Below are 24,473 nucleotides of genomic sequence, written 5' to 3' on the forward strand. Positions count from 1 at the left end.
TTTTTCCCATTCCTGAAACTGTCATTTAAGGAATTTGATCAATTTTGCTTTATATATATATGTTGTTTTTTTCTCTTACATATTGCAAGATGTCTCACGTTGCATCTGAGTCAGAAGATACTACAGGAAAATCGCTGTCAAGTGCTGAATCTACCAAAGCTAAGTGTATCTGCTGTAAACTTTTGGTAGCCATTTCTCCAGCTGTTGTTTGTATTGATTGTCATGACAAACTTGTTAAAGCAGATAATATTTCCTTTAGTAAAGTACCATTGCCTGTTGCAGTTCCTTCAACATCTAAGGTGCAGAATGTTCCTGATAATATAAGAGATTTTGTTTCTGAATCCATAAAGAAGGCTATGTCTGTTATTTCTCCTTCTAGTAAACATAAAAAATCTTTTAAAACTTCTCTCCCTACAGATGAATTTTTAACTGAACATCATCATTCTGATTCTGATGATTCCTCTGGTTCAGAGGATTCTGTCTCAGAGGTTGATGCTGATAAATCTTCATATTTATTTAAAATGGAATTTATTCGTTCTTTGCTTAAAGAAGTCCTAATTGCTTTAGAAATAGAGGATTCTGGTCCTCTTGATACTAAATCTAAACGTTTAAATAAGGTTTTTAAAACTCCTGTAGTTATTCCAGAAGTTTTTCCTGTCCCTGATGCTATTTCTGCAGTAATTTCCAAAGAATGGGATAATTTGGGTAATTCATTTACTCCTTCTAAACGTTTTAAGCAATTATATCCTGTGCCGCCTGACAGATTAGAATTTTGGGACAAGATCCCTAAAGTTGATGGGGCTATTTCTACCCTTGCTAAACGTACTACTATTCCTACGTCAGATGGTACTTCGTTTAAGGATCCTCTAGATAGGAAAATGGAGTCCTTTCTAAGAAAAGCTTATCTGTGTTCAGGTAATCTTCTTAGACCTGCTATATCTTTGGCTGATGTTGCTGCAGCTTCAACTTTTTGGTTGGAAACTTTAGCGCAACAAGTAACACATCGTGATTCTCATGATATTATTATTCTTCTTCAGCATGCTAATAATTTTATCTGTGATGCCATTTTTGATATTATCAGAGTTGATGTCAGGTTTATGTCTCTAGCTATTTTAGCTAGAAGAGCTTTATGGCTTAAAACTTGGAATGCTGATATGGCTTCTAAATCAACTTTACTTTCCATTTCTTTCCAGGGTAACAAATTATTTGGTTCTCAGTTGGATTCCATTATTTCAACTGTTACTGGTGGGAAAGGAACTTTTTTACCACAGGATAGAAAATCTAAAGGTAAAAACAGGGCTAATAATCGTTTTCGTTCCTTTCGTTTCAACAAAGAACAAAAGCCTGATCCTTCATCCTCAGGAGCAGTTTCAGTTTGGAGACCATCTCCAGTCTGGAATAAATCCAAGCCAGCTAGAAAGGCAAAGCCTGCTTCTAAGTCCACATGAAGGTGCGGCCCTCATTCCAGCTCAGCTGGTAGGGGGCAGGTTACGTTTTTTCCAAGGAAATTTGGATCAATTCTGTTCACAATCTTTGGATTCAGAGCATTGTTTCAGAAGGGTACAGAATTGGTTTCAAGTTGAGACCTCCTGCAAAGAGATTTTTTCTTTCCCGTGTCCCAGCAAATCCAGTAAAAGCTCAAGCATTTCTGAAATGTGTTTCAGATCTAGAGTTGACTGGAGTAATTATGCCAGTTCCAGTTCCGGAACAGGGGATGGGGTTTTATTCAAATCTCTTCATTGTACCAAAGAAGGAGAATTCCTTCAGACCAGTTCTGGATCTAAAAATATTGAATCGTTATGTAAGGATACCAACGTTCAAGATGGTAACTGTAAGGACTATCTTACCTTTTGTTCAGCAAGGGAATTATATGTCCACAATAGATTTACAGGATGCATATCTGCATATTCCGATTCATCCAGATCACTATCAGTTTCTGAGATTCTCTTTCCTAGACAAGCATTACCAGTTTGTGGCTCTGCCGTTTGGCCTAGCTACAGCTCCAAGAATTTTTACAAAGGTTCTCGGTGCCCTGCTGTCTGTAATCAGAGAACAGGGTATTGTGGTATTTCCTTATTTGGACGATATCTTGGTACTTGCTCAGTCTTTACATTTAGCAGAATCTCATACGAATCGACTTGTGTTGTTTCTTCAAGATCATGGTTGGAGGATCAATTTACCAAAAAGTTCTTTGATTCCTCAGACAAAGGTAACCTTTCTGGGTTTCCAGATGGATTCAGTGTCCATGACTCTGTCTTTAACAGACAAGAGACGTTTAAAATTGATTACAGCTTGTCGAAACCTTCAATCACAATCATTCCCTTTGGTAGCCTTATGCATGGAAATTCTAGGTCTTATGACTGCTGCATCGGACGCGATCCCCTTTGCTCGTTTTCACATGCGACCTCTTCAGCTCTGTATGCTGAAGCAATGGTGCAAGGATTACACGAAGATATCTCAATTAATATCTTTAAAACCGATTGTTCGACACTCTCTAACATGGTGGACAGATCACCATCGTTTAATTCAGGGGGCTTCTTTTGTGCTTCCGACCTGGACTGTAATTTCAACAGATGCAAGTCTCACAGGTTGGGGAGCTGTGTGGGGATCTCTGACGGCACAAGGAGTTTGGGAATCTCAGGAGGTGAGATTACCGATCAATATTTTGGAACTCCGTGCAATTTTCAGAGCTCTTCAGTTTTGGCCTCTTCTGAAGAGAGAATCGTTCATTTGTTTTCAGACAGACAATGTCACAACTGTGGCATACATCAATCATCAAGGAGGGACTCACAGTCCTCTGGCTATGAAAGAAGTATCTCGAATTTTGGTTTGGGCGGAATCCAGCTCCTGTCTAATCTCTGCGGTTCATATTCCAGGTGTAGACAATTGGGAAGCGGATTATCTCAGTCGCCAAACGTTGCATCCGGGCGAATGGTCTCTTCACCCAGAGGTATTTCTTCAGATTGTTCAAATGTGGGAACTTCCAGAAATAGATCTGATGGCGTCCCATCTAAACAAGAAACTTCCCAGGTATCTGTCCAGATCCCGGGATCCTCAGGCGGAGGCAGTGGATGCATTATCACTTCCTTGGAAGTATCATCCTGCCTATATCTTTCCGCCTCTAGTTCTTCTTCCAAGAGTAATCTCCAAAATTCTGAAGGAATGCTCGTTTGTTCTGCTGGTAGCTCCGGCATGGCCTCACAGGTTTTGGTATGCGGATCTTGTCCGGATGGCCTCTTTCCAACCGTGGACTCTTCCGTTAAGACCAGACCTTCTGTCACAAGGTCCTTTTTTCCATCAGGATCTGAAATCCTTAAATTTAAAGGTATGGAGATTGAACGCTTGATTCTTGGTCAAAGAGGTTTCTCTGACTCTGTGATTAATACTATGTTACAGGCTCGTAAATCTGTATCTCGAGAGATATATTATAGAGTCTGGAAGACTTATATTTCTTGGTGTCTTTCTTATCATTTTTCCTGGCATTCTTTTAGAATACCGAGAATTTTACAGTTCCTTCAGGATGGTTTAGATAAGGGTTTGTCCGCAAGTTCTTTGAAAGGACAAATCTCTGCTCTTTCTGTTCTTTTTCACAGAAAGATTGCTATTCTTCCTGATATTCATTGTTTTGTACAAGCTTTGGTTCGTATAAAACCTGTCATTAAGTCAATTTCTCCTCCTTGGAGTTTGAATTTGGTTCTGGGAGCTCTTCAAGCTCCTCCGTTTGAACCTATGCATTCATTGGACATTAAATTACTTTCTTGGAAAGTTTTGTTCCTTTTGGCCATCTCTTCTGCCAGAAGAGTTTCTGAATTATCTGCTCGCTCTTGTGAGTCTACTTTTCTGATTTTTCATCAGGATAAGGCGGTGTTTTGAATTTTTACCTAAAGTTGTGAATTCCAACAACATTAGTAGAGAAATTGTGGTTCCTTCATTATGTCCTAATCCTAAGAATTCTAAGGAGAAATTGTTGCATTCTTTGGATGTTGTTAGAGCTTTGAAATATTATGTTGAAGCTACGAAATCTTTTCGTAAGACTTCTAGTCTATTTGTTATCTTTTCCGGTTCTAGAAAAGGCCAGAAAGCTTCTGCCATTTCTTTGGCATCTTGGTTGAAATCTTTAATTCATCTTGCCTATGTTGAGTCGGGTAAAACTCCGCCTCAGAGAATTACAGCTCATTCTACTAGGTCAGTTTCTACTTCCTGGGCGTTTAGGAATGAAGCTTCGGTTGACCAGATCTGCAAAGCAGCGACTTGGTCCTCTTTGCATACTTTTACTAAATTCTACCATTTTGATGTATTTTCTTCTTCTGAAGCAGTTTTTGGTAGAAAAGTACTTCAGGCAGCGGTTTCAGTTTGAATCTTCTGCTTATGTTTTTCGTTAAACTTTATTTTGGGTGTGGATTATTTTCAGCAGGAATTGGCTGTCTTTATTTTATCCCTCCCTCTCTAGTGACTCTTGTGTGGAAAGATCCACTTCTTGGGTAGTCATTATCCCATACGTCACTAGCTCATGGACTCTTGCTAATTACATGAAAGAAAACATAATTTATGTAAGAACTTACCAGATAAATTCATTTCTTTCATATTAGCAAGAGTCCATGAGGCCCGCCCTTTTTTTGTGGTGGTTATGATTTTGTATAAAGCACAATTATTCCAATTCCTTATTTTATATGCTTTCGCACTTTTTTTCTTATCACCCCACTTCTTGGCTATTCGTTAAACTGAATTGTGGGTGTGGTGAGGGGTGTATTTGTAGGCATTTTGAGGTTTGGGAAACTTTGCCCCTCCTGGTAGGAATGTATATCCCATACGTCACTAGCTCATGGACTCTTGCTAATATGAAAGAAATGAATTTATCAGGTAAGTTCTTACATAAATTATGTTATTTCTAATTTTCGAAGAACAGAATATTTTGAAACTCTGATTCTGACAGGTGTCTTCCCAACTGAATGGTATTGATCCGAGATAAACTTAGCCCGAGAGGGCTGTGCGGAAAGTATAGGTAATTTTGGGAGAAGGGATGGCTGAGAGGAGTGGGGCAACAGAGAGTATTCTCCCATTTTTTTATTTTTTTTTTCTTCTTCTCTCCCCTTCCTTCCTTGTTATTGTCTGTGATATGAGTGGATGAATGGATGTCCTCCCATTGTGGAGGAAAAGGTAATAGGGATAAATTTGGAAAACCTCATCATGGGTGTGAGAATTTATTTTGTTTGAATTGTACTGTTAGATTAAGATGGAGATATAATTAGAAGTGCTATTATATGATTGTAATATGATGTTTTCTTTGTCTTTAAATTGCACCCATTTTGTTTCAATAAAGTATATACAAAAAAAAAAAAATAGAATATATAAATATACAACTGAGCTGTGCCAGCTGGATTAACTCACACTTCTTGAGAACTGCAGCCTCACTGTGTCAGCTAGATCCCTGGTCATCATTAGACCATCAGAGAGACACTTTTTTGGCTGGTTAGACCTGCAGGGATTGGGTAGATGACGGACGTTCCCGTGATCTTCACCCATGATGTGGGCAGCACCAGGATACATGTTATTTGTTGCATAAATGACCCTAGCTAAATATGGGGCTGCTCACAAGCCTTTAGAAAAGCATATCGAATGATTTATCTACACAAAAATCCTTATTGACTGAAATAGTGAATTTTGTAGAAAAATAATTAGATACATGTTTATAAAGGATTATATTAACCCCTATGTGTTAATCCCCTCAAATGGGTTAAACACATACATAAAGTTGCTCTTGGGAGCACTTAACAGGCTGTAAATCAGTGAAATACAAGATGCTTACTTGGAAAATAGGAAACACTGTATGAAAAAAACAAATGCTAGCTTTGCAGATTTTATACATGGGACTTTTGTTCCAGGACCTAGCCTGTAAAATTCAACATCATTTCCTTCTCCTTGTTCATAGCTCTATAATATTCATTGTCTATCTAAAGCATTCGTGGGGACCATCTGCAACTGTCTGATAATTATTCATATAAAATAGATCCTATTCTGTATACCCATGGGTATTACAGCCTAGATGTCCCTCAAATTTATTCTATTTTTTATATTTTAATGGACCTAGTGGCATGCTACCAGGCTGCTTCACATCCCATCACTCTGGTGGTTTAGCAGTTAGCACATTTTCACCTTCATATAACTCCTTGCCTTTAAACATATGCTAATACAGTACTATATTCATCATGGCATGGCACTTTTTTGGAGGGCAGTATTTGCATAATTTGAAGACGTGGAAGAAAAAAGCTCCACTGATCTCTAGGTATCACAAAATAGATTCCTAGAGTGGATATGTTGACCTGTTTCTACTTTTTGTGTGGATTACAATTGGTTAATATTTCTCTGTTGATGGCTGACAAATTATTTTGCTTTGTAATAATGAGGCTTACAAGTGATTAATGAAGGTCTTATAGTCAACAAGATGTTAATACTACTCTGCATGTGACTGAATAGGCATTAATACTAATAGTTCATAGGCAGTTTAAGAGGGTTTAATTTTTACTTTAGTAATAACTGTCAAAGGGTTATACTGCTTTATGCATTGCTAAGAAGGGGTTAATACATGGATTTAAGGGGTTACCCCCTGCTACACCTTTGGCTAAGTAGGATTCCATAAAGTGGATGACAAGTGGTTAAAAATATTTTATATGAGGCTCAGGAGCTTTGTGTCTGACAGGAAGTAGTTAGTAACAAATTGCACAGTTGATAACTAAAATACGATGTAAAACAGCTTGGTGTGAAGAAAAACGGCAGATTTATCTGTGCCTAAGTGAGCATTAAACCTTAATACATCACTGCACACACAAATGTATTGCTGATCCTAACCCAAAACAGAGATCCTTCAGATGGACTTACATCACTTTTTGTCTTCCTCCCCTCAAATTTTTTTTTTATTAAATATTAATTATTTTTCATTCTAATAATTTTCCAGCACACAAAGCCATTCCACCTTAATTGTATTAATTGCCATCCAGCAGATCAGCCATATCCCACCAGTATTATAGTAATTGCCAATAACATCAGTCGTGGTTAGCTCACATCCATAAAGAGAGCTTTCTGATATAAACTTAATTTATGACTCCAACATCTGTCCATGATCATAAGTAGTTTTGAACAATTCATAACTGGGGAGGTAACTTGGAAGTCTTGTGGTCCTTTTAAACAAAATTCTTTTTTTCCACTTTTCCGCATCTCTGTTTGCAGCTCAAAAGTTGGCACTCACCCTTTATCTGTCATTCTGAACTATTCTCTCTGTTCTGTCATTCAGTTAGTTAATTCCAAAAAATTGTGTAAATATATACATAATGTAAACTTAGCTATGGTTATACTAGTTATTTACAGTATGCGTGTGTATATATATATATATATATATATACACACATACAGTATATATACGGTACACACACACACACATTATAGAGGTTTGTACCTTTAAAAAAAATTCATGATAGTGGTCCACGGGATTCAAAATTGTGAATTTAGTGGTCCCTGAGGTCCGAAAGGTTGGCGACCCCTGATTTAAAGGGCCTCTGTTCACTATGCTTTGCCCTTGCGTTGTCTCAGACCTGTTTGTGAGAGCTCCTGTGTATTACCTGGCTGTCTGACGTCCCTCCTGGTTCCTGATCCCTGGCTTGTTCCTGATTCTGCTGTTTTCCTTGTTCCTGATTCCGGCTCGTCTACTCGCTTTGGCTCTTGACTCGGCTCGTCTGACTACCAGCTCTGGTTTTGATTCCTGGCCTGTTATTTGACTTGTGGATTTTTTTTTTTATTTATTTATAAAGTTTTTATTTAAGGTTTGATATAAGGTATACATACAGTATGGAAAAATGTAACATCTTAGCATTAATGGAATACATACAGCATGCGACAAAGCATTATAATTGACATTATGTATTCCTAAATAAAGGAGAAAAAGAAAAGAACATGATAAGCAGTTATTATGCCCAGTACTCTAACCACCTCCAAAATAAACAGTGAGGTCACTCTTGGACTTCCGCACTAAATAAAACAAACTAGTGAAAGTGGATACCAACAAAGGAGACCACTTTTGGATCTCTAATGGAAAACAAACCTTATTTTTTGTTTTTACTGTAATACCTAACAATTGCTACACTCAGATATGCTAGATAACTTTAAAACCAATTAGCATAAATATCACTCAGGGCATAGCTAGAGGTATAATTGATAACTGTAGAAGGTCAAGGTAGGAATGCTACTAGACAAGATAGGGCTATATATGAAATTCAAAACACAGTACATATATATACATGCTTAATATTCTATATATACACATTTGCATCAAACAATCACTATGAATAGCAAGTAATTAAAACTGCTGCTGTTTCTGACGTATCTTGCTTAACTTAGACAATTATGATTGTATTATTGCCATATAATATGCGCTAAATTATAGCATTAAGAGAGTAAGGTCGGTCAGCCTGATATAGGGGGAGATGATTATTATGCAGCTTATTGGCCACTATAGAACCATAGGAAATTAAGTCTATTCAGCCTGGTATATGGGGAGAAGGAATAGAAAGAGTTGCATTTTCTAACGTGTGACTCCTAGAAATAACGCCTCTAATTTGCATGAGGTAGTGTACGTGCAAAGAGGATTGAAAAAACGTGCAATCTATTTTACTCACATGTGGCATATAGGGCAATATATGGCAAGAAGGACTCTTTGAACCAAGTCTAATGCTGCAAACATCCTAATGCTAAGGGTCCAATTATTAGTCTAAGTTCAATGAATTACCCCTGATAACTGTGAATAACTAGCATGAGAACCACTATCAGACCGACCAGTGTAAATATATGAAAACAGTTCAAAATATAAAACCTACACAGTCTCAATAGAAATGGTTTTAGGAAGAATAAACTTTAAATGAAATCCAAGCTAATGATGATAAACAGAACCTAGAGTTAGGCAGAATACATACACATTATTAGATAGAGTGTCTCAGGCAAGTGCCAAAATCCTGTATAGGGGAGACTTGTATAATGTCTATCATCTACTTGTTGTCGATGTCAGACAGAAATCATGGCAGGGTTAGTTAATTAGCCAACTCCGGTTTTGAGTCCCCTCATCACATAAAATCGTGGGCAGTCTTTAGCTTGGAGGAGGCTGTATGGCTCATCTAGTGGGGACAGTTTAGGTCTAATGTAAATCCCAATGCAGTAAACATCTTTCAAAATGTCAGACTGTGTCAGTAATACGCTGATTGCGCTACTAATGTTAGGGAAAGAGAGCTGGTTAGACTGTACCGCTAGCGTACTGGTACCATCTCAGTTGTCAGCATGTCCTCTAGTTTACCCTCATGATGGTAGGGCTGTTCTGATATCTGGTCGACAGGAGCATCGCCATCAGGTCCCATAAGCGGGTGTAGGCAGTTAATCGGATCCAAGTGCGCAAAGCGCTCAGCCCCACAGACAGCCCCCAGCTCCGAGGTCTGAACACCGGTAAACCTCCCAGAATGCAATCGTCTAAGCCTCAGGTAACGATCGTGCAGTAGTGGAAGGATCCTCTCCTCGGAAAATGAGTCCCCGATAGGGTCATAGGTTATTCCCTTCATTATGCAGATCCGCTCTGTCTGAGTCTGGTCCCCCTCTGCGACCATGCCATCCGATAGCCTCTCACTAGTAGGGGAAAGGATTTGAGAGAGCTGCTGTTTGAGCATAGAGAAGTGGCTCTGAATCGCTTGTTGGAGCGACATCTCCCATCTGTCAAGTGCATCCATAGTTTTGCTGCGCACTTTACTTCTTAATAAAACTGGTTGATTTGTCTCAAAGTGTTGTTTCAGTACGTTGTGAATTGTTAAGTCCTTACTGGTTACCCTCAGTCCCAGCTAAGCGGGTAGGGATTGGGAAATGATCAGCGTGTACCGCTGCTGGTCCTGTGTCTGCAGGATATTAGGGAGGGTGAGATGCAGGCTGAGGTCGTTAGAAGGCCTCCGCTACGCACCACATCTATTAGGTCTTCCGGGCTGAAATCTAGGTGAATAAATATATCTTTCTATTCAGTAGCTTCTGGACTGTAAAATATCGCTGAAAGATAATTCAGAATGTAAGATTTCAGAGCAGTAAATAGCGGTTTTATCTGCTCCTGTAGTCAGCCTTAAAGAAAAGCAGCCATCTTGGTTGCTGTTTCGACACGCCCCCGACTTGTGGATTTTTTAATATTTTTTGCTATTAATAAAGGAGTGATTATTTTTGCACTTCTCGTCTCAGTCTGATTCTTGGCACCCTGACAGATTGATTAGCTCAGCATGAAAATAGCTTTCCTGGAGCATCTCAGTCCCTGGTAGTGCAACTGAAGCAAACAATTAACTATGGGTGGCAAGGCACTGTCAAATGATCTCCGGGATAATGTTGTGGACAGGCACAAGTCAGGAGAGGGATACAAGAAAATATCAAAGGCTTTATCAATGCCTAGTAGCACAGTGAAGGCTATTATTAAGAAGTGGAAGGTATTTGGTACAATACAAACCCTCTCTGGATCAGGATGTCGCTCCAAACTGGATGAAAGAACCAGGAGGAAACTGGTCAGAAAGGCTACCTAGAGGCCCATAGCAACTCTGAAGCAGTTGCAGGAATTTATGACAAAGAGTGGTTATAAGTTGCACTGAGTAAAATACAACTGGATAAACAAAAACTGTGTCTGTCTTTATTTCACGCTGCAAAGCAACAAAATGTGATTATTTTCAAGATGGGTGATTCTTTTCAATACCCACTGTATGTATACTTACCTTAAAAAACCTAAAGGGGGGGCGGAGCTTAGCCACGCAGGCCGATGACCGCAATCTGAGAGAGCTCCTGCACCCTGTGGCACAAAAAGTGTATTAATAATATATAGGACCCTCATCATTACCCAAAACAACACCCGCAATATCGGAGCAGAGTAGAGACCATAATTGGCGACTTTGGCAATGCTACACTGGGAGCTGAGTGGCCAAAAAGATATCGGACGGCTTGCGGCCTAGGCGGAACACTACGGAGTGTCAGCAGGTATACACTCCTTGCTTGGGACGGAGCTCCCGATAAAACAGACCGCAGCTGGCGGAGCACCCTCAAGACAGGTCCCGATATCAGAAAACAGCAGACAATTAGGAACGCAATCGCATGGCCATAACAGAACATTCAGGTGCTGGGCAGCCTGGGGCACAAAGGGAGACCCACAGTAATGTAAGCTTGACTAGCAGAGAAATACAGCACAGGACAGTGCGTTAAAAGCAGCAGGCTAGGTTTGTGCAAATACTGGACTCACAAAACAGTGGTGGGACACAGACAAAGGGAAGGGTAGAGGAAGCAGCCATCAGCCACGTGGGCAGTTCAGAAGCGAATATATACCCGCATAAATAGTAGCACAGACACTGCCTGATAATAAAGAAGACCAAACCTACACTAACACTGTATAAGATACCCTATCCACTGTTAAGCAGTAAATTCCACTGGGCCTTCATTTGCAGAGCATCATATCGCACTGCCTGGAAACTTTCTCATCGACCCACCCAGCACAGGGAAACTCAGGTATAACATATTTTTCTTTACAATCTACCTGAGTGGGTACTAAATTGACTGCTTTATACCTTTATCACATTCTGGGATGCCCAACAAGAAGCAGGCCAGAGGAGAGAAAGTCAATGCTAGCAGAACTTTGGGCCACTATTTAAAGCCAAAGGAAACCCAGGGGCCCGCACCCACAGGACAAGCTACAAGTAACCAACAGATTACAATGGCGGAAGCACATATTGCTGACACTCTACCTCCATATTAAGTTACCAAAGAGGACCTCAGCCACTTATCGTCTAAAGAGGATATAAAGGTAGTAATGCATGAAGTATGCACATTATACAAAGAGCTTCATAAAGATATAGCCTCACTGAAAGTTAGGATCACTGTGGTCGAGGATGATCAAACATCGACCTCCACTAACTTAACACAGCTTACCAACAAAGTGACCTCTCAAGATAGTCTAATACAGTCCCTAAACAACAAAATAGAGGATTTGGATAATCACAGCCACCGCTGAGTCAGTCTCCACCACTGCAATAGAGGGGTACCTCCAAAGCCTATTCAGAACCATCAAAGGGACCCCAAGCTCAGTGGATATTCCAATTGAAAGAGCGCACAGAGCATTGCAGCCCAGGCCCCATCCTAAAGCCTCGCCACGTGATATTATTCTCAAGCTGCTCAACTTTCAAGACAAAGAAGAGATACTACCCAACGCCAGGGCTAAGCAGCCTCTTCAACATGCCGGCATGCCAATACAAATTTTTAGTGACTTGAGCCCAGTAACTCTGCAAAAGCGCAGAGCACTATCACATATCACCTCTATATTGCAAGCACACAAGATACCATACAGATGGGGTTTTCCGGTGGCTATTATAACTTCAAAGGACAATAAGAATGTGATTTATCGTACAGAGGAAGACCTACCGCAATTTTGCAGAGAACTCTCAATTGATATACCACAATCTCCAACTCCCTCAAACAATGACCCCCAGCGGAGGCCGACATTGGAAGATTCAGAAAGGCCCACATAGGGCATATCCTCATTTCCTCGGGTGATTTGTTCACCTAAGACCAGCCAACAGAGGAGAAAGTAACTGAGAATGATAGTGGATGGCGAACTTGGGCTTTTACCGCCAAGTACATGCACACCCACCGGGACAACATTGAGATACTAATGTTATTGAGAAAGCCAGGTTGGGTCAACTAGAGGGTTGATAGTCCTTCCGAACATTATGCAAGATCCGGAGGCTGTGATATCACATAGAGCTAAGGCTCAAGTTGTATTTTTTCTTTTCCTGTGTACTCTATCATTCTAATTTGAAAATCTTTATTTTGTTATATACTGTCTTGCACATAGTTAAGAATGTAAAGATGTCAAAGTTTAGCGTAGTTTTAAAATGCCCAATACTGGCCCTATGGTCTTATAGACTGCTGAGTGCTTAGACAAAGACACTGTGACATAGGGAGTGTCACCCGGCTATTAGAGTCATGCCTTGGACTGCCTGCTGGTATGACTTTATAGTATTATGGACACCAGACCTGATGCAACATTTAACCAAGATAGATATAGTGTCTATAGAATATGTCTTGTTGTCCTTGGAATAGCGGGCCGGGCTTAAAGTAATTAACAAATAGATATTAAGTTCTGAGCATTGTTGTTAATGTATAACCTGTTACAGTTTGAGTTATTAAATGCCTTCTACCTCAATCCCTCCTCTCACTTTTCCATGTGCCTACTGTGTCACTATACACAATAGCTGCTGATCCCTTAGGACTCCCCTATTGTGGAGTAAAACACTAACAAAACTAAATTAACTACATATTACACACAGAGGATAGGGTTTAACTCTACCTCTTAAACTTCAACGCACAGATATATGACACACATGTGCCACAGGGACACATCCCCACTGACACTCTTGTGTCTACCTCTTCTTCACTTGGTATACCATTGAGCATTCCAACTCTACTACCCCCATGGTATACTATACTCAATCCCCCCTCACACTAGTACAAAACTTTAGACAGTAACCGAATATTAAATCCCCCCTTCCCACATCCTATTAACCTGTACACTGATCACAGGAAATACTCCCATTCTTTCTATTTCCTTTCCTTGTCACCCCCCCCCCCCCCCAGGAATTAAGTACTACTCAGACATTTTAATTGGCTTACAATCATGACACATCCCAGACCACCTATCAACTCTGATCATACTATAACATTAACTACAATAAATGTCAAGGGATTGAATAGCAATGGAAAGAGGTCAATTGCCACAAAAGAAATCAATAGAATCAACCACTCCATTATTTTCCTACAAGAAACACATTTTCAGAAAGGGAAGAAACCTAAATGGTCCAATCCCAAATACCCCAATACTTTTTTTGCTTCTAACTCTCACAAAAGAAATGGGGTGGGAGTGCTGCTCCACAGGTCGATTTCCCTACAACTGCTCACGGTAATCAGTGACCCAGAGGGCTGTTACATATTAGTTGTGGGCCTCCTGTTTGGGAAACCTATCACCCTGCTCAACATTTACGCCCCTAACACTGAACAGCACTGTTTCATTAAAAACATTTCACACCTCCTATTAGACCACCACAAAGGAATGGTACTACTGGGCGGAGACTTCAATTTTTCACTTAATTCACTACTAGATACCTCAAATCACACTTCCAGCGTTCCCAGACATATTCTAAAATCAGTAAAAACTACCATATCTGATTTTAACCTCCACGACATTTGGCGTACCCTACATCTCACGAAAAAGGACTACACATACTACTCTAATATCCATTAAAAGTATTCACGTATTAATTACCTATTTACAGACTTGATAGAACTTTCCTCTATGACTAAATGTGACGTAGGCACAATTACTTGGACAGATCATGCTCCAGCCTCATGTGCTGTGGTCTGGCCCGATACTCCTCTGACTGATTTTATTTGGAGATTGGACGACTACTTACTGTTAGACCCACTTACAAATGAAAACATAGGCAAAGCTATTGCAGAATTTTTAACTCTTAACACACACACACACAGACACATCCAGCTCAAACAACCGGGGAAGCACATAAGTGTGTTATAAGGGGAGAGCTAATCAAAATTAGAGTGAAAAAATTGATAGATAAAAGAGCACACTATGAGAAACTACATTCTTTAATTTACCACTTAGAACAAAAACATAAGATTGACCCGCAAAACTCCTCTCTCATCTCTAACCCAAACTAGAAAGGAACTTGGAGAACTTATTACAGCTGACTCTAAAAGACAGGCTTTATACCTTTGCTAGCTCTATTATGACTAGGGTAATAAACCCGGCAAACTATTGGCCAGATCCATACAACGGAAAAAATACAAGTAATTTGTTCACTCCCTCAAGACAGGCGACTCGACAGAGGTTAAGGACAGTAAAGGTATAGCGAATGTATTTCGCCAATATTATCAATCACTATATAACCTAAATCAAGTTCCGGACACCACTAATGGTTCTCACAACACCACTAAACAAGCACTAGTAACAGACTACTTGAGAAATTTACCCCTCAGTTCTCTTACCAGGGAAGAATCACAGACCAATCACAGACACAGAAATAATACAAGCCATAGGGGAACTTCCCTCAGGGAAATGCCCGGAACCAGATGGATTTACCCCGAAATACTACAAAAATTATAAAACCCTTTTAGCTCCACACCTTCTTACTCTTTTGATTAATACTGAAACACTACATCACCAGATGCTTGAGGCCCACATCTCTGTACTACCCAAACCAGGCAAAACACCTAATAACCCAGGCAATTTCCGCCCGATCTCTCTGCTGAATACGGATGTAAAAATGTTAGCAAAAATATTGGCCAATAGACTAAATAGAATCCTCCCAAAACTAATATCCATTGACCAGGTGGGCTTCGTTCCTGGAGCGCGAGGCCAAAGACAACACCATTAGAATACAACACATTATCAATTTCGCCAAACATAACTCACTTCCCCTCTCACTCTTTTCAACAGATGCCGAGAAGGCCTTTGATAGAGTGGATTGGCTCTATCTCAGGCAAGTAATGACCAAGATGAACTTTGGCCAAGATGGTCTTTTCTCTGTACTCCCACCCGAACGCAAGGGTGAGGGCGAACGGCGTCTTGTCAGATACATTCGATATAACAAACGGAACCCGACAGGGATGCCCACTATCACCTTTATTGTTCGTCCTCTCATTCGAAGCCCTAGCCCAAAAAATACGACTCAATGAAAGGACCACCAGAATAAAAACAGGCAATTTAGATAATAAACTCATTATGTATGCAGACGACATACTTTTCACAATGTCTAACATTGATACCTCAATCACAGAAATGTTAACGGAATTACAAAAATATGGCCAAGTTTCCAACTTTCATCTTAACCTATCAAAGTCAGAACTACTTAACATTCCATCGTCCCCACAACTAGTTAATCATCTAGTCACAAAATTCCATATTACAGTAGCCACATCCAAACTCAAATACCTAGGCATCTATCTTACAGACAACCCAAAGAATTTATTCTTATACAACTACCCTCATCTGAAAAATGAGATATCCAGAGATCTTAACTCTTGGAACAACAAACCTTTATCATGGATGGGCAGGATATCAAGATGAATATTCTACCCCATTTATTATATTTATTTCAAGCCTTGCCTATTTCCACTTTTATAAAATGCATCCCACAATTACAATCACTTATAGATAGCTTTATAGGATGTGAAAAAAGAAACAGAGTAAGGAGACAGACGGTATGTCAGCCCAGGGGGAGGGGAGGATTGGGAGTTCCCAATCTGGCTCTCTACAGGAAGGCTATTGCCTTGCAACAAATAATGGACTGGAGCCATAATTCAGATCAGAAGGCCTGGGTACAGTTAGACAACTATATACTGAAAATGGGTAATGTACCGACTTTAGCTTGGACGGAACCCAGAAAACGACCAGACACAATATTTTACTACCCAACCATATCGGAAACCTTTAGGGAATGGGACAAGATTACAGCCACAAATCCACAAATCTCTTCCATCTACTCACCATTACTTCCTATTAGAGAAAATACCTATATGCAGCACACATACTCCTAACAGACTGAAGTACAGCTTAAGAGACGGCATATTGCATTCTGTAATTGAGCAGAGTAACATGATGACCATAGAGAAATTACAACTCTGGGATAAGACAATTTTCCCTAACTGGTTCTCCCGATCCCAACTCATTCACTTTATTTTAACCCCTTAATGACCGCAGCACTTTTCCATTTTCTGTCCGTTTGGGACCAAGGCTATTTTTACATTTTTGCGGTGTTTGTGTTTAGCTGTAATTTTCCTCTTACTCATTTACTGTACCCACACATATTATATACCGTTTTTCTCGCCATTAAATGGACTTTCAAAAGATACCATTATTTTCATCATATCTTATAATTTACTATAAAAAACATTATAAAATATGAAGGAAAAATGGAAAAAAACACACTTTTTCTAACTTTGACCCCCAAAATCTGTTACACATCTACAACCACCAATAAACACCCATGCTAAATAGTTTCTAAATTTTGTCCTGAGTTTAGAAATACCCAATGTTTACATCTTCTTTGCTTTTTTTGCAAGTTATAGGGCCATAAATACAAGTAGCACTTTGCTATTTCCAAACCACTTTTTTTCAAAATTAGCGCTAGTTACATTGGGACACTAATATCTTTCAGGAATCCCTGAATATCTATTGACATGTATATATTTTTTTTTAGAAGACATCCCAAAGTATTGATCTAGGCCCATTTTGGTATATTTCATGCCACTATTTCACCGCCAAATGCGATCAAATAAAAAAAATTGTTCACTTTTTCACAAATTTTTTCACAAACTTTAGGTTTCTCACTGAAATTATTTACAAACAACTTATGCAATTATAGAATAAATGGTTGTAAATGCTTCTCTGGGATCCCCTTTGTTCAGAAATAGCAGACATATATGGCTTTGGCTTTGCTTTTTGGTAATTAGAAGGCTGCTAAATGCCACTGCGCACAATACGTGTATTATGCCCAGCATTGAAGGGGTTAATTAGGGAGCATGTAGGGAGCTTCTAGGGTTAATTTTAGCTTTAGTGTAGTGTAGTAGACAACCCCAAGTATTGATCTAGGCCCATTTTGGTATATTTCATGCCACCATTTCACCGGCAAATGCGATCAAAGTAAAAAAAAACGTTAACGTTTTTTCACAATTTTAGGTTTCTCACTGAAATTATTTACAAACAGCTTGTGCAATTATGGCACAAATGGTTGTAAATGCTTCTCTGGGATGCCCTTTGTTCAGAAATAGCAGACATATATGACTTTGGCGTTGCTTTATGGTAATTAGAAAGTCGCTAAATGCTGCTGCGCATCACACGTGTATTATGGCTAGCAGTGAAGGGGTTAATTAGGTAGTTTGTAGGGAGCTTGCAGGGTTAATTTTAGCTTTAGTGTAGAGATCAGCCTCCCACCTGACACATCCCACCCCCTGATCCCTCCCAAACAGCTCCCTTCTCTCCCCCACCCCACAATTGTCCCCGCCATCTTAAGTACTGGCAGAAAGTCTGCCAGTACTAAAATAAAAGTTTTTTTTTTTTTTAAGAAAAAAAAAAAAAGCATATTTACATATGCTGTGTTTAGGATCCCCCCCTTAACCCCCAACCTCCCTGATCCCCCCCAAAACAGCTCTCTAAGCCTCCCTCTCAGCCTTATTGGGGGCCATCTTGGGTACTGGCAGCTGTCTGCCAGTACCCATTTTGAACAATCAAATGTTTATTTTTGTTTAAAAATGTTTTCTGTAGTGTAGCTCAATCACCCCCCCCCCACCTACATCACACCTAAGGGCTTTTTTATTATTATTTACTTTTGACACATTTATTATTTACTTTTGACACATTTTTTCCGTAGTGTAGCGGTTCCCACCCGCTCCCTCCCTGTGCACGCGCCCGCCCCCTCATGCACGTGCGTGCGCCCGCGCGCCCCCCCGGGCTTACCCGCCCACGATCCCTCCCCCCTCCACATGACCAGGGCCATCGATGGCCGCCACCCACCTCCCACACCGGCTCCCACCCACCAACGATACCGGCCATCGATGTCCGGTGCAGAGAGGGCCACAGAGTGGCTCTCTCTGCATCGGATGGCCGTGAAAGGTTATTGCAGGATGCCTCCATATCGAGGCATCACTGTAATAACCGGAAAGCAGCTGGAAGCGAGCAGGATCGCTTCCAGCTGCTTTCCACACCGAGGACGTGCAGGGTACGTCCTCAGGCATTAACTGCCTTTTTTTTGAGGACGTACCCTGCACGTCCTTGGTCGTTAAGGGGTTAACACATAAACACAAATCCAAATTACATCACAAATTAACCCCCTTTGAAAAATTATGCACACAGCGGACACCACCTAGGCACACAGATTCTCTCTTATAAAAATATTCTACTACTCCCAAATGAACAAACGCTGCCAACATAGTTATGGGCCTGGCATGCAGAGGCTGGCTCGACTTTGAAGCTAAAGGTATGGAATAGGTCTTTCCAACAAGCGAACAAGGCCTCATCATCTGCCACTATGCAAGAGATACACTTTAAACTCATAAGTAGATGGTACTTGACCCTTGAAACTGGGACTGGCGATACCATTATAACCTTCCGAAAATGCGTAGCACTCCTTTTCTTCTCCCATTAATCCCTTCTGGACAGCCCATTATGTTCAGCCTTTCCCCTCCCACTCTATTTCCTGCTACTTTCCCCCCCCCCCCTTATTCCATGATATGAAAGAGAAGACTCAGTCGGGATATATGTCACTATGACACACTGCACCTTAACACCGTAATATTGACATGCATATGCTTTCTTTTCTACAAACGTCAAATACCCACGTTGAGGGTGCTATTATTTACGCATGGATTTAGTTATTATATAAGTTATGAAGTGCTGACAAATGTTTAACATATATCACACAGATGATTGTTATAACTGTATTTGTGTTCCTGCATGTCTTTTTTCTTTATTTCTGTACTTTTGTGATAACCAATAAAAACCGTTAAAACTCAAAAAAAAAAACCTAAAGGAATTATGTTTCTGCCTTCTCTATTGTTTGTTTAAAAAAAAAGTTGTAAAAAATTAGAAATATAATAAGGCTAATTGATTTAATCTGATTTTATATTATAATAACAAAAAAAATCAGATTAAATCAATTAAAATGGAAGTGGATTATTATATTTGCAAAGGAGAATGGCTTCCATGGCTGAAATCCTTGCAGAAGTATTTATGACTAAGCACTGGGGTTTTCTCTTGTGAGACTCTCAGTGACCCTGGTAAATCCCAGACAGTGCTATAAAAGGTAAGGTGAGGCTTAGTTCTCATGCAGGCTCCATCCTATGACGCATAAGAAGACTCTTTAATCTCAGCGATCCTAATAAACCATTATAAGAATACAAATGTTTAAAAATAAGAACAGAGTTGTGCTCGGATTTATTGGCACATGAAACAAAGAAAGAAATTTCTAACTGTTACTCTTGGTTTGCTGTTTGAGGCTAAAAAGCAACTGAGGGAATAGACCACTTCAGAATCTATCAGGAAGAGAGATGTAAAATATTTGTTTCAGTTGCATTTCAAATCATGATGCAGTATCATTCACTTTGTGCACTACAACCAAAGCAATAGCACATAGTTTTATAATACTTGTACCAAAATAAAATGCTGTATTTCATTAGAAATTGTATTTTTAAGTTCAAGATTTAAAGAAACATGAAACTTTTATGTGTCAGATGGAACATGCACTTTTTAGAGGTTTTTCAGTCTATTTTTATTATTAAATGTATCTACTAGGTAGGTTAAGGAGCAGCAATGCTCTGCTGAGAGCTAATTTGTGATTAGTGGCTATTCACATATACCTCTTGTCATTGGCTCACCAGATGTTTTTGGCTAGGTAGTTCAATGCTTGACTGGTGCTGACTAACTAGTACTTATTTAAAATATATATTAATGTTTAAAATAATAAAATGTACAATCAAAATAACTACATTTTAAATCATATACAATACTTAAAATAATATGCATTATACATGACAATGCATATCATTTTAACATTGGATATAAATGTAGCTCATATACTGAAACTAAATTAAAAAACCTAAACTAACACTAAGGGGTTAATTGACCAGTGTCTGGTGGACATGATATACACTGTAGCGTATCATGTCCGCCAGACATGGCTTAATGCCGACAGCATACACTGTTGTTATTTAACATTGCACAAGCAGTTCTAGTGAACTGCTTGTGCAATGCCGCCCCCTGCAGATTCATGGCCAATCGGCCGCTATCAAGGGGTTTTAATGAACCCGATTGTATAGGATCGGGCGGATTGATGTCCGCAGCCTCAGAGGCAGCGGACTAGTTAAAGAGCAGTGGTCTTAGGCCTGCTGCTTCTTAACTGCTGTTTTGGGTGAGCCTGAAGGCTCGTGCGGAAACGGGGGCATCAGGGGCCATTCGACCCTTGATAAATCGGCCCCTAAGAGTTACTATAAGAATAACCATTAAAAGGGCTTTTTGTAGGGCATTGCCCTAAAGTGCCACAGCTCTTTTTCAAATAAATACTCCAATCCCATTCTACAGTAACCCCCCCTAAAAGAAATCTAAAAAAAAAAAACCTGAACTAAAAAAAAAAAATCCCTATCCTAAAAAAAGATTGCCCTGAAAGGAGGAAAAAAACTATACTAAAAAAAAAAACTAAAAGAAAAAAACAAACAAATCTTAAAAATAAATAAGCCAAAAAATCCTAAAGCTAAACCCCAAGGTTTGTACTCACCAAGTTGACTCTGGCAGTGCTCTTCTTTCTTAATGCTAGTGGTCCTTCAGGGCGGCCCTCTTCTTCCATCTTTAGTCTTCTATCTTCTTCCATTCGATCCTTCTTTTCCTTTTATCTTTTTTTCTTCAGAGGTGGTGATATAGTCAAAAGGGACATTAAAACATAATATCAATTTAATATAAATACATTAACATTAAGTAACAATACCAATAACTGTATTGCCATAAAACTGCAACATTTTTCTGTATACATGCCTAATTTTTTTCGGGGCACAAGCTTGTATTTGTAACATTCTAATTCCAGTTCTTTATATACAGTCGTATGCAAAACTTTAGGCACCCCTGACAATTTCCATGATTTTCATTTAAAAATAATTGGGTGTTTGGATCAGCAATTTCATTTTGATCTATCAAATAACTGAAGGACACAGTAATATTTCAGTAGTGAATTGAGGTTTATTCGATTAACCAAAAATGTGTAATATTCATCAAAACAAAATTAGACCGGTGCATAAATTTGGGCACCCCAACAAAAATATCACAATAATATTTAGTAGAGCCTCCTTTAACAGAAATAACAGCCTCTAGACGCTTCCTATAGCCTGTAATGAATGTCTGGATTCTGGTATTTTGGACCATTCCTCCTTGCAAAACATCTCCAGTTCAGTTAGGTTTGATGGTTGCCGAGCATGGACAGCCCGCTTCAAATCACCCCACAGATTTTCAATGATATTCAGGTCTGGGGACTGGGATTGCCATTCCAGAACACTGTACTTGTTCCGCTGCATAAATGCCAGAGTAGATTTTGAGCAGTGTTTTGGGTCGTTGTCTTGTTGAAATATCCAGCTCTGACGTAACTTCAACTTTGTGACTGATTCCTCAACATTATTCTCAAGTATCTGCTGATATTGAGTGGAATCCATGCGACCCTCAACTTTAACAAGATTCCCAGTACCGGCACTGGCCACACAGCCCCACAGCATGATGGAACATCCACCAAATTTTACTGTGGTTAGCAAGGGTTTGTCTTGGAACACTGTGTTCTTTTGCCGCCATGCATAACGCCCCTTGTAATGACCAAATAATTCAATCTTTGTTTCATCAGTCCACAGCACCTTCTTCCAAAATGAAGCTGGCATGTCCAAATGTGCGTTTGCACACCTCAAGCGACTCTGTTTGTGGCGTGTGTGCAGAAAAGGCTTCTTCTGCATCACTCTCCCATACGCTGAATTGTTGAACGATGCACAGTAACACCATCTGCAGCAAGATGATGATGTAGGTCTTTGGAGGTGGTCTGTGAGCTGTTTTTTTTTTACTGTTCTCACCATCCTTTGCCTCTCCAATATTTTACATCAGGCTTTAACAAGAACTGTGCCTGTGGTCTTCCATTTCCTCACTATGTTCCTCACATTGGACACTGAAAGCTTAAAGGGACACTGAACCCAATTTGTTTTCTTTCATGATTAAGATAGAGCAGCAACTTTCTAATTTACTCCTATTATCAATTTTTTTTATTTTCTTGGTATCTTTGTTTGAAATGCAAGAATGTAAGTTTAGATGCCGGCCCATTTTTTGTGAACAACCTGGGTTGTTTTTGCTGATTGGTGGATAAATTCATCCACCAATAAAAAAGTGCTGTCCAGAGTCTGAAACAAAAAAAGCTTAGATGCCTTCTTTTTAAATAAAGATAGCAAGAGAACAAAGAAAAATTAATAATAGGAATGAATTACAAAGTTGCTGAAAATTATATGCTCTACCTGAATCATAAAATAAAAAATTGGTTTCAGTGTCCCTTTAAGTCTCTACGATAGCTTTTTGTAACCTTCCCCTAAACCATAATGTTGAACAATCTTTGTGGATCTTTTCCAGATAAGCCCCGCCAAAAAGTTAAGCCCCGCCGCAACAAATATGAAAAAAAAAAAAAAGATATTAAACTTGTACATTTATTGTTTATTGAACAGGAACAGTGTGAAATGAAACTTGTACTTGAAACTTGTACTTGTGAAATTAAATTAAACTTGTACTAAACTGTAACTTATATTGTTATTTTGTATTGTAGTTTAATTTTTTTATTGAAGACGCTGCATTGAAACTTTGTACTTTTATTTTTTATCGGTACATTGAAACTTTGTACTTTTATTTTGCATTGAAACTTGTTTTTTATTTAAGAGGGTGAAATTGGGACAGGTCTTTATTTTTTATTTAAGAGGGTGAAATTGGGACAGGTCATTGATAATTCGAATGAAAAGGTCCGTATTTCGGTACCTTTGCCTCCAAACGAACTCACACAAGTAGCTGTCCACTAAAGATCTGTGTGTGCCGCATTGGCGCTTATTCTGCATCTTGTAGACATGCCAGAAAGATTCAATGGTTTGTGTGTGAGCTCCAGTCGTTGGATCCACAAAGTTTTCACTATGATTAACCGTTTGATGAGTATAATTCATTGAAAGAATAGTTTCAATTCCTTTGTATGATGGCCACATATCGGAAATGATGATTGAGCCGGGAGCTATGCAGGCCTGTATTGTGTGCATCAGAGTGTCCGCAGTTCGATCTGGAACTGCACACATGAACACTTCTTTACTCTCCCTGCAGATCCCTCCGAAAATCCACTGCTGGGGAAGGACTCGCCCTGCGTTGTTTTTACGGCGAGATATTAGCGTTTCATCGATCTCGACGTGTAGACCTGGCCCACCGACAATAGTTGGATTCTGCAAAAGACGCCAGGCACAAATTTTGCGAAGAAAGTTCTTCCAGTCAACAGCGGTCGTGTGGCCAATAGATAATTCCTCAGAGCAGAATTTCATACTTGTCAGATTTTTAGACCAGCAATAAATAAATAGAATTACTGTCCTGAACTCAATCCTAGACCGTTCCAGCCAAGTTCCCTTTCTAAGAGCGATTTCTTGACGACACTGTCGTGCATTACACCTCCACCTGTCAGAAACAGTGGAAAGTGTCATTTGGTGCCCATTGTTGCATAAACGTTGCTGATGGATCACTCCGTGTGTTTGCAAAAAAAGTATTGCCGTCTCCTTGTCATGAACGACAGTCGAAAGCGTAAGAAAGTTCATAGTTTCACTCATTTTCATAGTTT

This window comes from Bombina bombina, chromosome 3 (genome assembly GCF_027579735.1).
Source record: "Bombina bombina isolate aBomBom1 chromosome 3, aBomBom1.pri, whole genome shotgun sequence".
Lineage (NCBI taxonomy): Eukaryota > Metazoa > Chordata > Amphibia > Anura > Bombinatoridae > Bombina > Bombina bombina.